Here is a 16717-nt window from a genome sequence, read left to right as displayed (position 1 = left end):
ACTTTAATATTACTCACAACATGCTCAAATATTTATCAGAGCACTGATATCTGGCTGCGGGATGCGGGCGATTGCGGATATTACAGCATTTTAGCAAAACCGAAATTATTATTTATCGACTGTAACCAACGAAAACACACACACACACACATTAATTGGAAATTGCGAAATTTTGTGCTGAAAGCGTTTTTTCGCTCGCCGTTGATTGCAACAAATTTCCACTTGTCACGTGTTTGGCAGTTTTCGCGCTCTAATTATTTCGCTGGTTGGCGGCTAAGCTGGCTGCGGTTAAATGAGTTTCAAATTTTGCGCTAATATTACATAGCTTATTTGTTTGTGTGTGTGTGTCTTTGTACACCTGTGTTGCCACATCTGTTGCAAATTCATGTGCATGTCAACGCCACACCTGACGCATGCCTAACAATATTCATTTTGTTGCTTAGTTGTTGTTGTTAATATTTTCGTTTTATATATTTGATTTTGCTTTTGTTAAACTTGTTTCACATTGTTATTGTGTCCGTTTTATTGTTGTTTTCAGCAATTTGTTTTCAGCCAGTTTGTCATTACATCAGTTTTCGTTGTTGTTGTTGCAGTCCTAATTAATAATTGAACTTCCCGTCACTAGTTTCATGACACAATGTGCTGAATTATGAAAACGTCATAAAAGCTCTGATTTATTGTTGTTAATGGATGTATGTGTGTATATGTAACATTTATCGAGGAAATGGAAATTTATCTACTTTAATTTCTCTATTAGCAAGTGCCGTCTGATAGCTAGAAGAAATTGGAAAGCTATCGAAAGTGAGGCGATAATGAAAATATTGATTTCAATATGTCAACTCTGTCAATTTGACAGCTGTTGCATACAGTCCATAGCGGAGTATGCGATTCATTCACAGCCACAACTAAAGTAACTATCTGGAAGTAATAATAGACTCACGACTCAAATTTAAGGATCACCCAGAATACACTGCAGGTAAAGCGAATTAAATCCAAAATGCCTTATCAAGAATGATGACAAAAAAAGGGTGCTTAAGTTCCAGTCGGCGATTTTTACTAGCAAACGTAATGAGATCGGTTATGTTTTATGAGTTATCAGTACTTTCCGGACAATATCAAGTGGCGCTGCTGAACAAATAGCCAGTGTGATGCCCATTGACATCCAAAATGTCGAATTCGCACGGATATAGAATTTATCATAACCGTCAAGACGAGCCAAAAGAGAAGATAGAGTCAAAAGCTTAACAATATGACAGCAGCGATGGCAAACCTCACTCAAAGGACGGTGGACCCACAGACTGCTACGGGACATCCATTCCTGGATCGACAAACGACATGAGGACATGAATTTCCACTTAACCCAAGTACTGAGTAGACATAGGTGCTTTAGAAGTTACATGTACCGATTTCAGCAAGACAGTAGTCCGAATTGTCCTTTGAAGACTCTCAGCATGTATTCTTTTCTTTTTTTTAAGTAAAAAGGAAAAAATTAAAACTGCAGTCGGTAGTAGTTTTACGGCGGAAGATTTGGACACTCATATATCAGTCCACTGAGAGGTGGAAAGCTGTCAGCGAAGCGGCAACCTCAATCATGAGAAAACTTGCGGCATATAGAGCAGATTAGGCGTTCGTCGGTCCATGCCATAGACGAGACATAAATGTCTTCGCACTCCCACAAAGAGATACTTAATCTGGAGTTTAGAGTAGGTTAAGTTTAGCGGATTGAAGTTCCGCACTACAGCTTCTGATGCTTCCCTTCACTTTAAAAACAAAAAAAATAAATAAAAATAAAAAAATCAAAAGAACATGAGTATTTGACTCACGCCACTAGCGTCACTTGAAAAACGATGTAGTATAGTACGCGAAAATATGAATTTTTCGAAGAGCTTGAATTTTCGTGATAATCTTGAATAATTTCTGAGTGTTGTATCCACGTGAAGCATGACATGATCAAATGGCAAACCTGACTGAACACACAGAAAAAACGCTTACGTTGAAAAGATTGTAATGGGAATAGTTAACATAAGAAGAATTCTTAGAGATACCGGATCTTTGAGATGTTGGAAATTCTTGCTCTTGATCATTTTTTAACCTAAGAAACACTTAAATTTTGAATGATGGAAAAGGCCTTCGGTGATAATTGTTTGTCACGAGCAAGTATTTTTGATTGGTACAAATTATTCAAAGCGGATCGAAAAGGCGTGGACGACGAACCATGTCCAGGATGGCTATCAAAATTAACTGATGATCAATACGTCAAAAAAAATAAGGGAATTGGTGCCTGCGAATTGACGACTAGCAGTCAGAGATCTTACTGGCAGTGTTGTGATATCAGAAGGATCACTGAAAACTATTTTGAAAGATCATTTGGGACTTAGAAAATACGATTAGTTTCAAAATCACTCAATTTTTTCGTAAACCAGCGTTGCGCTAACGTCTGTGAAGCAATGCTATCCGACTACCAGGATCTCATGAAACATATTATTACCAGGGATGAGTCTTGGATCTATGCTTACGACCCGAAAACAGACGAATATTGAATTTTTTTTTTTTTGAAAAAATTTGAACGTTATTATTATCATTATTGTCACTGGAAGTTGGAACTTCAAAAAAAATGCACGTTAGTGGCCCGGGAGATTTTGGCTCTTGATGTTATCTGAAGTCAAATATAATAAATTTCAAGGGTAAATAACAAAATGGCGGACTTTGTAAAAAAAGTCCTTTTATTTTAGCAAAGAAAGGGTTGTAAAATAAAAAAAAATTCTCGTCAGTACTGACCAGCCTGTTAAAATTTGAAAGCAATTGGTTCAGTAGAAAAATAGTTAGGACACGGACCGACCAGAAAAGCAATGTTTCGAGAAAAACGCGTTTAAAGTTCAACAACTCCGAGAGAGAGGACTCCGAGGTGCTCTAGGAAACTCGTTATAACTCCCGAAATATTTCGAATTTCTGTCTGAAATTTTCACAGTATATTCTCAAGATATTGTACTTTCAAATTAAGCAAAAAAAAATTTCGATTTTTTGAACCCAAGTTACCAGACTACTACCTTAAGTGCTATGCGTCATTTGCAAAAAATGGTCAGAATTATGGGCCAGCAACTCTTTGTTTTTACACTACGATAATGCATCGTCGCATAATGCATTGAATCTGCGTGAGTTTTTTGTCAAATTTCCAAACAATAATAAACGACCGCTTCGGGGAAACCGTTTTCAGTTAATTGAACACACTAAACGTGAATCGAAGTGTATGCTATTTAGGAAATTGAATTCAACAACTATTTAGAGAATTAGAAAAAAACATTGGCAGAAGTGTTTTGTTGCTAAAGGGGATTCCTTTGAGGGGGACGGCATAGATTTTGAAGAATAAATTCAAAATTTTAAAATTATGAACAAAGTCTTACTACTTTTTGGCTCATGTATATGTGAGATCTGATCAACCAACCAAATCAGCGACGAAACCAAATATTTATGACGCCAAGCTCGGTATTTGGCGGGTTCAGAAGGGCATGCTGTATTATAAGCCTCTGAAACTGGTTGCAACATTATTTCCAAATTTTCTAACCAAAAAATTATCCATCAGAATTTGTATGAATAGGGCTCTTCAGATAATATTCAAGTTCATATCATTTCGGCGAGAACCTAGAAATTCCATCCACAAAGATATTCTAAATCGAAATTTCGCAAATTTCGCGGCACATGCATGCATTGTTGCAAGAAAACTGTTGCTGCCGCTCTCATTCAATCAAACACATCAATCATTTATACGCAAGCAGAGCGACAAATCACTGTGCTTGTTTGCCAGGAAACACACGCACAGCAACACACATACACTAACAAGCATGCGAAACATTCTCTTAAACTTGTTTTTGCTTACACACACATACAAACATACATACATACATACATACTATATGCGTTTGCATTTGTTCAAATTTGCCAGCATGAGCTTGTAAACTATGACATGTGCCGTTATGCACAGACACACACATAAATATTGGCCGTCAAAATCAATCAATTGCAAAGCCAAAACACACAAAATTCCACATGCTCGGCATAGAAGAGATTTTCTATTTTTTTTTTTTTTTTGTTGTATTTGTGTAAACTGCAGCAGCTGGCTGCAACATGTTGAGGTTGGTGGCGCCGCGGCGGTGGGTGTGCGGCGGTCAGGCCGAAATTGTTGTGGTTGATATTACAATTATTGCTTTGCTTGTGGCGGCAATCAGTGAAAGTTTACGCTGCAATACACCAGACACTAACACACACATCAGACACCAACATCCACATATACAAACGAGCGCAGACACACGCAGACACAGTGCACTGCCTCACAGCCTAGAAACGGCCGCCAGCGATTGCATGTAAATAGGCGATTGGTTGATTTTTTAGGAAATTGGAATATTTATTTGAGTATCGCTGCGAGTGATGCATCGTAAATTGAATTCTGTGCTTACAACAAAAAGAAAAACAAACACAAACGGCACGCAACAAATCAATCAGCAATCAAAACTAAACTGGATTGAATGCAGCAGCAAGCGCTTCATTGGCAAATCAAATAAAAGACACAACGGTAACGAAGCGCATATGAGGCACTTTTTATCTGTCTATATATTATTATATGTTTGTATGTAATTCCATGCATCTGTGTGTGTGTGTGTGTGCTTATGCGTCGCTTTAAATCGTTTTCCTTTCCATTGGGTTCAGCGCATGCAAGATCGAACAAATATTTACGCCTGGGACAATAAAAGCTCAACCGCTGCTCCCAAATAAATAAATAAAAAAATTTTCTTTTTATTGTTTTCATATGAAATAACTCATATGTATGTGTGTATGTATGTAGCATAAGTAGAAACGCATGTTTGCATGCGTAAGAGTTAGTGGTGAGTGATTGGTGAGTTTCATTTTTTTCACTCGAACCAAAAACAGCAAAGAGCGATTTAAAAAAAAAAAATTATTTTTACTTTTTAAACAAAAAAAATATAAGCATATTCAATTAATTTTCTATAACAATACTAAATAACAATATTAAAAAAATAAAATTTTTAAATTTTATAAATTTCTATTTTTTAATTAAGAAAAAAATAATTATGAACGAATTATTTTGCTTAAAGGCTTAAAAATTTAATTTTATAAAGAAATATTTTAAATATAAAAAATTTAAATTTTTAATATTTTCTTAAATGGTTATAATTTTTTTATTTATAAAAAAAAAAATTATTGTGAAAAAAATTATTATGTTAAAAGTTTAAAAAATTAATTGTATAAAAACTGTTTTTAATATAAAAATTAATTTTTAAATATTAATTTTATACTTTTAATATAAAATTAGAATTAAATTATTTTTATATTTTTAATATAAGTAAATATTTTAAATTTTTACTATTTTTTAAAAGCTTAATACTTTAACTTTTAAGAATATTTTTACTTTTTATAAACAAAAACATTATACTATTATTAGTATCTTAAAAGCTTAAACATTTAATTATTATTAGAAAGAAGATTTTATAGAAGACATAAATTTAAAATTTTAAAAATTAATTTTTCAAAAAACTATAATACTATATATTAAAAAATTATAATTTTTAAATGCTTCGAAATTTATACTTTTTATAAAAAAATTAACAAATAATAGTTTTAACGCTTACAATTTTATTTTGTTAATAAAATAATTAATAAATAATAACTGTATTTCTTTAAATACTTATAAACTTTTACTTTTCTATAAAAAAAAATTATGTTGACCAAATTATTATCTTAAAAGCTTAAAAACTTAATTTTTTGCAAAGAAAAACGATTTTGTAGGAATAATAATTTTAAAATATAAAAAAAAATTATATAGTATAAAACAAAATTTAAAAAAAAAATTATTTTATTTTTTAAACGCTTTTAGTTTTAAAAGTTTATAAATTTTAATATTCTGGAAATAATTTAAAATTAATAACTTAATTTTCTTAAATGCTTATAAATTTTCACTTTTTTATAAAAAAAACATTGATTTTTAATTATTTTTTATAAAGCAAAAAGATTTTGTAGAAAGAATAATTTTTTAAATCTTAAAAACTAATTTTTTTATAAAACAATATTTAAAAAAAATAATTACATGTTTTGATTCCATACGAATTCCCACTCTTTTTCTTAACAAAAAATTGAACAAATTATAACTTTAAAAGCTTACAAATTTAAATACCTATTTAAATTATTATAAACAATTTTTTAAATAACAACAAATTTTTCTTAAATGCTCATAAACTTCTATTTTTAAATAAAAAAGATTTTTTACAAATAATCATCTTAAAAACCTATAAATCAAAATTTTTAAAGCAATATTTTTTTAAATAAAAAAATTAAAAATTATTACCATACCCCTAAATGCTTATAAATTTCCATTATTATTTACTAAAAAATTTAACAAATATTCACTGTAAAAGATTATAAAACACATTCCTTTGAAAAATAACTTTTTCAATGGAAAAATATTAATATGTAAAATAAAAAAAAATATTATGTTGAAAGAATAATTTTACACCATAAAAAAATTATTTTTTATTAAAAAATAAAAAAATAATTGTGTTATTTAAATGCTTATAAATTTGTATTTTTAAATACAAAAAATTGTACAAATAGTAATTTTAAAAACATTTTTTTAAAAATAACTGAAAAAAATACTTTTTTTTATTATTAGAATTCCCTTAAATGCTTAAATTTCGGTCATTACTTATAAAAAAATTTATCAAAAGCTCATATTAACATAAAAAAGATTTTGTTGAATCATTTTAAAAGCTTTAAAAATATTTTGCAGACTCATTTTCCCGATTTCTTAAACAAAAGCGCTTTTCCTGAGGAAAAATTCAGATGCCAACAAAATAACGACAAATTTATAAAGGAAAGCCTGAACAAATTTGAATGTGGACGGTAGGATAAACACGAAATGTGAGTCTTAACCCAGAGATAGATTTGAGGTTACTTTGTTATATAAAGAAGATTGGCCGAAGAACTCAAAAATGCATGATATACTAAGTGACATTGTACCGTAAATATGCAAAGCCAGCAGAAAAACCACTAATGGTACTGTAAAATAACTGAGTACCAGCAAAGAGGTATGCCTTGATATATTTAATTTTTATACACGACTCCGAAATGTAAGCAACGTTTTTCTAGCATGTTTCAGGGCGTATAAAATTTATTACACCGATATAGAATATATTGATTGAATATTTAATTGCCCAAAGGCCTGCGAAAAAGGTATTTAAAATATGCTTAAGAGCCTATTGATTTTTAGTTAAAAATATAGCTCAGACTCAAGCTTATAGAGTGAAGTCATGCATGTCAATGTATGTATATCGAAGCAAGGCTCTTTGTGTGAAAAATTGGATTTCTGATGCTAATAATAAATATAAAAAAATATATAAACAAGTTTTTAGTTTCAAGAAAAGATTTTTATGCCACTTCATTCTTCGAAAAAGTTATGCTTATTAAAATTAACATCCTGTTGTCCATTCTATGGAGGTTTTACTGTAGATATTAAAGCACTTGATATTGCCTTTAACACGAAAGTGAGCTTTAAAGCGTGAAATGACAACAACAAAGCATATTTTCACATTGTCTTCGCATCAAATTTGTGATAAGCATTAAAAGCTTTCAGTTTATTGCACTGACCTTTAGCTTATTGCACTTAAAGGCAAGACCAAAAAAGACTGTTCATGATACATACATACGTATAGTACATGTGCGCATGCCACACGCCCGCTTAACGCAGCTCATATTTTATACAATTTTATGACTCTTATCGTTATACGGCTATTTTATTGAACTTTTGAGCTTCTTCCATTGTCACCATACCACATTTTTTTATACCCTGAACAGGGTTTATTCAGTAAGCCACGACATTTATTACATTCAAAAAGAAAAGTCAGAGGCCCTATAAAATATATATACTCGTATAAATGACGAGCTGCGTCGATTCAGCCATGTTCACCTCTCTGTCCGCCTGTCTATCAGTTCATACAGTAGTATCTCAGGTTTTGAGATATCATTCTGAATTTTTGCACATATCCATTCCTCGTCAAAGAAGCTGCTTACTATAGGACCACTATATCATATAGCTAACACACATACAAACAGAGCGGTCAAAATTAAGTCCATATGAGGAAAATTTTTTTATCTGATGATACGGCATTCCAAAATTTGGTACAGAATATTGTCCAAGGCAACGGTGCATCGCGATTTTAGGGTATGCATGAAATTCGAAAGTAGGAAGCAACCACCCAACCTCCTTGAAAAAGGTTAAGGCCTTTAAGGTTAATTTCCTTCTAACTGAAAACACTATAGAAAATCTTGGACGTGCACATTAGCTCCTCCTAGAAGCTTATCCAAGGCACAGCATGCTTACAGGTATACGAAAGGCAGATCAGTAGAAAATGTACTCCTTATTTAATATCGAAAGGGTTCTTGAATATAAGGAATATGCTGTTGGAGCATTCCTGGATATTTCTGGAGCGTTCAACAAAGTTTCTACGTAGTCTATTCTGAATAGTATCCAGTCAATAAGTGGTGATCCTGCTATACGACGCTGGATCAAAAGCCACTTGACCCCTAGAAAGATAAAGACATAATGGAACGACTCTAGTATGATCAAGTAAGTCTGTAGAGGTACTCTGCAAGGTGGAGGAACTTGAAAGGCAATGGCTACTACTCTCAAAACAGTCCAGAATTGCGTATCGCAAGCGGGTCTGGGGAAACTGTGAAGACCATCTACTTGTGTTCACAAGAAAGAACAAAATTCCTCTATGGAGGTTCGCTTCGATAAATGGAACACAACTATCTCTCAAGGACCACATCAAATACCTTGAGGTAGTCTTTGACAGCAAACTGCTGCTAACACCCGGAAACGTGGTCAACTTTGGCGTGGCATTGACTAGACGATGATCTAGACAGAAGCATGGTAAAGAAAGTCAAAAACCAATGGAACGAGCTACCTAGGTGCAAAACTGCAAAAGTCATGTGCAAAACGGTAGATCGGAAGTACAAAAAATTCTTATTGGAACTCAATAGAAGAGACTGTAGGAACATGATCGGAATATTAACTGGTCACTGTCCGCTCAATGGGGTTAACAGATCGAGAAGACTGCAGGAAATGTCTAGATCAAATCAGCAGGGAAACAATGGAGCAACTTTTGTGCACTTGTTCCCCATTGGCAAGACGACGCTCTAAGCATCTCGGAATGATGAGGTATCGATAGTGAGGCCACAAAGTCTGTTAAAATTAGTTAATGGACCTAGTAAGCCCACCAGACTAACCTAACCTGACGTAACGGTGCAATCTTCAAACAAATTTCTCAGAGCGGATCACTATAGCATACAGCTGCCATACAAATTCATCTGGGTATTATAGCTCTGGTGTAGCCGAAGTTAAAGTTTTTTCTTATTTTCTAATATTTCTGTATATATGTATATATTCGGTTGTCAAAATAGTCTTGCGGTATTTTCGATAGTTGGCGCTGAAAGCGCGTAGTTCTAGTTTTAGCCTTTGCAGCTTTGTTGTTCTTCAGACAAGTAATTGCTATTCGAATTTCTTCATGGTCGGGCAATAGAACGTCTGCTCCATCGTCATCGATTGGGGAATCGGGTTCGCCTTCTCCTGGCGTTATGGTTTCAGTGCCATTCAGTAGGCTGAGAAGTGTTCTCTCCATAATTTTATTATGTTTTAGACATCAGTCACTAGATCACTTATTAGGTTCTACTGAAAACATATGGAAATGAACCAGGAAACTTGCTTTCAGTGACTGCTCGTCGCATCGGGTCATGCTATACCTTTTTTAAAAGCTCATTTCACGCGCTAACACGTGTTTGATTGATAATCGTTTCTTTTAAGTCATTCGTGAGTTATAGCGTCGCAAAAATGGAGCAAAATAAAAAGAAAATACGGCATATTTTACAGTACAACTACGATAAAAGCAAAAATGCATCTCAAGCCGCCAATAAAATTTGTGCAGTTTATGGACCCGATACAGTTTCCATTTCCACCGCACAACGATGGTTTCAACGTTTTCGTTCTGGTGTAGAAGTGGTCGAAGATGCGCCACGCTCCGGAAGGCCTGTCGTCGAAAATTGCGATAAAATCGCTGAATTGGTCGAAAGAGACCGGCATAGTAGCAGCCGTAGCATCGGTCAAGAGCTGGGCATGAGTCATCAAAAATTCATTAGAATTTCATTAAAAAAAATTCAATAAAAATACCGCAAGACTTTTTTGACAACCCATTATTATACTCGTTTATGTGTTTAAGTGCTCAGACGCTTATCTGAAAATATTTTTTGTGAAGAAATTTCATCATTTTTCCTATTGAATGCATTAGACAACAACAACACGAAAAGAAATTTGAGCGCTATTTTTGTAATTAGTAAATAAATATGTATGTATGTAACAATATTGGTAAATGTTTTTGTGTATGTATGTATGTATGAGTGTGCGTAAGTATGTATCTACTTGCGTGCCTAATCACATAAGTCGCTTTCTGGGCATTGGACAACATTTAAAGTTGTACAAATGCAGTTCGCTTGTCAGACACACAAAAAAGAAAGTTACAACAATAACAAAAACACATACGTACATACACATACACGTACATGCATGACAACTATGTCAATAACTTTTACTATCAACAGCGAGTACCAACAGCAAAACAACAAATGCAAAGCAACAAACAAACAACAACAGCGTCGTTTTGTTGTGCTGTCCACCAGCCAGCCACCAGCAAATTGTCTGTCAAAAATGTATTTTGTATGCGGCATGCAACATATGGACTTGTTGTACACGCGACTCGTGAGAAATTGTAGCTTTTTGGGGACCTGATTTGTATAAATTATTTTCACTTCTATGGGTGCGTATGTGTGCATGTGTATTTGTATGCGTGAACGATTGGGCGTGCAGTACAAGTCACCCATACGAAATTGGGCATATATTTCAACTTTTGTTTATGCGCTTCTCATTTATGGCAGACCAGCTTACATTGTTGCTGGCCATTGAAATTTTTCCACTTAACTGTAATTACCATAAAATTGTGCGAAGGCATTCGACAACAGCTCACAAAGGCGAGCAAGCGTGCGCTGGTAGGCATTAAAGCCCATATATAACATATTCATTATATACAGACGTTAACATACATACATAAATACATATATATGTATATTTGTGAGCACCTACATATGCAACACCTCAACTAAATGTTCGCGCACCCTGTGGCACACAATGAAGCGTGAATGTAAATTTATTCCTCTTTTTTTCAATTTTACACATTTTGAGTGAAATTGCTTTCTTTGGCCGAAATTCAGGTTGATAAATATTTGTGCTTAAAAATCGGTGATTTTGTTTACATTTTCCATCATCAGCTGCGGACACACTTTGTAAATATAGTAGATGTGGGCCACTTGGTGCATACAAATGTGTAAAATAACGGTATATATTAAATTTAGTTTAAATTTCCTTCCAAAAATTGGTAAAAACGAGTTCGAAAAAATAAATAAATTAGACGTACCTTTTAAGTGTAATGAATCACCGTCTCATGAAGTGTGAAAAAGAATCTGTAAAGAGAACAATATTCATTATTATAAAAGTAATCGGTTTTTATAGTGAATGAGCTAATATTTCGCTATTTATTGTAAGAGTATGATTTCGTATAAAATATTATTATTAAATCTACAATTTTGTAATATAAAATATTATAAACATAGATAGGAAACTTTTTGTCAAGAAGGAAAAACGCGGCAACTCTAAATTTAATGGGGAATGTTTATTATCATTCAAAAGTACATTCTTTGGCATTTAGTTTTGAAGATTATCTCTTTCAAATGTCGGCCGCGCCTACGTCTCAGATGGTCCATATGCCGAGCCTACCTTCGATGACTCGCTCTAGCATTTTGACTGGTAACTGGCGAATGACAGGCGTGCTATTCTGCTCTAAGGCCTGAATCGAAACGATATTGTCCGCGTAGACTTTAGCCTTCACATATCCCCACAGAAAACAGTCTAACGATGTGATGGCCAATCGACCGGCCCAGTATTCTCTCAAAGTAAACAGGCCTTTAACAAAAAGAAAACAAAACAAATGGTTTTTTCGGCAAAATTAAATAGTCTCCTTCTGCTTCAATACAGCTTTATGCACGGTCCAAAAGCATGTCAAGCGAGTGTTTTAGCTCGTTGGCCGGTATGGCCACCAGTATGACGGTCCAAGTCTTTTTAATGGCCTCTACGTCTGCATAACGCTTTCCTTTCATGAGCAAATGCATTTTTCCGAAAAGGAAGAAGTCGCACGGTGCCATATCAAGTGAATACGGGGAGTGGTTAATGGTTAAAATGTGGTTTTTGGTCAAATAATCGGTCACAAAGTGTCCTTCGGATGTTGGGTTCTGAGCAATTTTTGGTCGTCAGTCAATTTGTGCGGAACAAACCGTGCACACACCTTTCTTAAGCACAAATGTTCGGTCAAAATGCGATAAATCGATGTTTTGGAGATGTTCAATTCCATTTCCACGAATTTCAATGATGATTTCGTCTGAATTTTGATGAATTCACGCACAGTTTCGTTGGAATTTCCGGTGATCACGGATTTTGATTGGCCCACATGTTGATCGTCATTTACATATGTCCTCACGACCACTTTGAAAACGTTGAAACCACTCGGGACGCTGCGGGATAGGCAATCAGCGCCATAAACTTGTTTCATCAATTGAAACGGTTCGTTAAAAGTTTTACCAATTTTAAAACAAAATGTTAAAACAAAATCTTTGTTCGTAAACGTCGAACCTTCTTGGACTTTTCAAGAGCCGACAGAGCGAAGCGGTGTCGCTTAAGAAGGTCGAGCGGTTTCAGTTCTTGCACAAGTTGTATTTGGTATGCTTTTAATTTAAGATCTCGACGTAAAATGCGCCAAGTCGGTCCAAACGCAGTCCATGTTGCCGCGAGCGGCGTCGATTCGACGGTCTTCGAGTAAACTCTTATCTACGTTTGCTATAATTTCTTTACTGCGTACTGGACATGGTCTCTTCTGTCGAGTGTTATCCAAAAAGGAATACTGGGTCTTCAGATTTTGGAAATAGCACGCTCAGTAGGCCGATTATGTTGACCATAAGTTGAGCGCAGCGTGCGAAACACATTATTTACAGAATGTGAATTTTCGTGAGAAAATTGGACGAATAACAGTACAGAATTCACGCGTGATCTGTCAAAAAAAGGGTACTAAACAAAGTGTCTCTACTTGGATCACCATGTATTGACAAAGCATATTTAAGCGTTTTAAGTTCGTTCCTTTAGTGTGATGGAGTCGGCGGAGTCATAAAGGAAGTTTTGTCGCCAATATTTTGGCTTCCTATAAAAAACTTTTAAAACTAGCATAATCTTATATTTTTTGTACTATTGCAACCGAATCTCCACATACCGCATGAACAAATCCAAAGTGAAAACGATGCTGATTGTCTTTTTTGACATCAAAAGCATTGTCCACCATGATTTTCTTCCTCCTGGACAAACTGTCAACGTCAAGTTTCACGAGGAAGTCCTCAAGAGTCTCAAACGAAGGGTCATTCGGGTTCGACAAGACATCGCAGCCGATTGGAAGTTGCATCACGACAACGCCCTGGCTCACACCGCCTTTCTTGTGAGCAACTACCTAACCAAGGCCGGCATTCCAACGCTTCCGCAGCCGCCTTACAGCCCAGATGCGGCCCCCCCGGACTTTTTTGTTTTCTTGTCTGAAAAGGCCAATGAAAGGCAAGCATTTTGAGACAAAAGTGGGGATCAAAGCAGCATGCACGTTGGCTCTCAAGGCTTTTCCGGAGAATGCCTTCGGTGACGCCCTCAATGCTTGGAAATTGCGATGGCTGCGCTGGATCGACGCAGAAGGAGCCTATTTTGAAAGTTTTTAAAGAATTGTAACGATTGGTTCAATAAATTTTTTTAAATCGACTCAGTCCTATTACTTTCCGGACAAACCCTGTATGTATATATGTATATGCCAAAAATTAATTGAATCGGTTTAATGCATTCCTTAAACTCCATGTATTTAATATAAAGATTGTCGAACTTCCGATTGGCTTTGTACCGCTTATATCGTCAAATGTGAGTTATTTTTTATAAAAATTGAGGGAAACGTTGTTGTTTTAACAAAGGTGCACATTTCTGCCTTAAATGGACAAAATCGGGTGAAAACTTTCCCTAGACCCCGTATAGCTTACAAACCTTATGCAACTGAAGGTATTTCCCTAGCTTTTATCCTGGCAAATAGCATAAGTATGAAATGTTTGGTTACACAAAAACTTAGCGCTACCTTACATGTTTCATAGAGAATGAGTGCAGGCTATCGCACGAACTGCTAATTTCTCTTCGTAAATTGAGATCGGCACGTTTCACAAATTAAATTTTTTATTGATTGTAATTATTTGAAAATTTCCTCACATTTGGCATGCAGCAGCGCCATTACGCTTGCCACACCTTTCACTCAGCGTTGGCCGCTGCAGCTTTTTATGCGCTGCTTACAACAACAAATCGCCTGCGATCGATTAACAAAACATGTTTTATGCGGCGAATCAAAAAAGTGCTCATTGCGAAAACAAAATAGTGAATGAAAACAAATTTCAAATCATTTTTTTTTTTTACTTTTTACTTTATTTCATTTTGTTTTTGTTTTGTAATTCACCCCTCATCTTTCTATTGATGATTTCGGCGACCGCCACACAAAGAGTCGAGTCAAATGCACACTGCTAAGGCCACTCGGCACCGCCCGTTTCCACAACAACAATGGCGCGCTCACGGCGCGCACTTGAACACTCGACGCCATCCCTTCCCCTTTGACCGCCGCCAACAATCGCGCCATACATCCATTCAACCGTAGCGAATGCAAACACAATAACAATAAGTTCGAAAATAAAATTAAGAAAAATCAGCATTGTTTTTATTGTGATTTTGCGGCGAGTGAGCTTAGTTCTGCGCCGAGTGCTGTGCGCTTTAATGATTTTGATTATTGTTGTTTTTGTTGCTATTGCTTTGCTTTGATTGCTGTGCACTTTTCGAGCTATTCAATTATTATTACTTTTTGACGTTTTTGTTGATTTATTGATGTTTTGCTTTTGTTGTTGTGCCTTCAATCGAGTGATCAGGTTTGAGCGTGCTGCACCTGCACCGCCGGCGAGCGTTTGTGATTAATTGTTGCCATTTGAAAGTCAATCGATAATGGCGAAACCTATCGCCTTGATTGCTTTTCTCTTAGCTATGATACTTCTTTTGCGTTTGTTCATTAACGGTAATTTTTAACAAAAATAATAACTACTTTTTGATGTTTACTTTGATTGCAATTAAAGTTTCTTTTCTAGTTTCTATGGCGTTTTTGAAAAGCAAGTAAAGAAAATATAGCAGCCCTAGCTGAGAGTGTACACGAAGACCGTGGAGAATCGATTCAGCGCCGATCGCAGCAACTCGGTCTGACGCATGGAAGGACTTTGCATGTTTTATGCCGAGATCTTAAATTGAAAGAGTAAAAAATATAGCTTATGCAAGCACTGAAGGCCCTTGACCTTCGCAAGCGATATTGCTTCGGACACGACGTTTTCCAACCAAATTTCGTTCAGCGATGAGGCTCATTTCTGCACCCATGGGTATGTAAACAAGAAAAGTTGCTACATTTGGAACAAAGACCAACCTGAAGAAGTTCAAAAGCTGCCGCTTCATCCAGAACAGACAACGTTTTGGTGTGGTTTGTGGGCCCATGTATTCATCGATCGATATTTCTTCAAAACTGATCCCGATGAGAACGTAATCATCAATGGCGATCGTTATCGCGCCATGTTAACCAACTGTTTGATGCCAGAAATTGAAACTCGTGATCTCGGCAACAATTGGTTTCAACAAGATGGCGCCACTTTTCACACATCGCATCAATGAATGGATTTATTGAGAGAGCACTTCACTGAGTAGATAATTACACGTTTTGGGCCGGTGGATTGGCCATCATGATTATATGATATCATACCGTTAGACTTTTTCCTGTAGGGATATGTAAAGTCTAAAGTCTATGCCGACAATCCCGCTTCGATTCAGGCCCTGGAGCAAAACATAACACGTGTTATTCGCCAGTTACCAGTCGAACTGCTCGAACGAGCCATCGAAAATTGGACTAAATGGATGAACCCTCTAAGACGTAGCCGCGGCTTACATTTGAAAGAGATAATCTTCAAAAAATATATGCTAAAGAACGTTCTTTTAGGGAACATTCCGCAATAAATTTGAAGTATCTGTGATTAAAAAAGTTTAAAAAAGTTGGCATCACATATATGAATATCATATGGATATCAAAATGTATAACTTTATGTTTTAAGATGAAGGACATTTCATCTAATTCGATATCCACTGAGTTTTCTATTTGCTTCTGGCAATCGGTTTGTTACCAATAATCCCTTCCTTAAAAGTTGAAGTTTTCATCACATAAGTTAAGGAATTCTCAGGAATGAAATGGTGATAGCGAAATTGACCTGAACACTTCAATCACAAAATTTGCTTTTAAATAAAAATCGGAAAAATGTTTTATAATCCATTTTTTCATATACTTACATATATGTATGTTCATTGTATCATAGAAATAGCATATGTATGTACGTATGTTCGTTGTTTTTTTTGTGTTGCTCAACTAATTTATTATGAGTTCGACTTGATTTATTAAGGTAGCAATTAAACTAA

At 35.1% G+C, this 16717-nt stretch overlaps 1 protein-coding gene across 1 annotated transcript in view; it reads right to left on the bottom strand.

Moving 5' to 3' along the window:
- LOC120766586 (probable serine/threonine-protein kinase yakA) overlaps positions 1 to 16717 on the bottom strand; it is a 250698-nt gene that overhangs the window by 150758 nt on the left and 83223 nt on the right. Inside the window, exon 3 of the mRNA XM_040092186.1 lies at positions 11529 to 11574. The gene's annotated coding sequence lies outside the window, so the exon portion shown is untranslated. The remainder of the gene's footprint in view (positions 1 to 11528; positions 11575 to 16717) is intronic.

Source organism: Bactrocera tryoni, chromosome 1 (genome assembly GCF_016617805.1).
Source record: "Bactrocera tryoni isolate S06 chromosome 1, CSIRO_BtryS06_freeze2, whole genome shotgun sequence".
In the NCBI taxonomy this organism is placed as follows: Eukaryota; Metazoa; Arthropoda; class Insecta; order Diptera; family Tephritidae; genus Bactrocera; species Bactrocera tryoni.
Note: the sequence above shows the minus strand (reverse complement) of the source record. Positions and strands in the feature narration are given on the sequence as shown.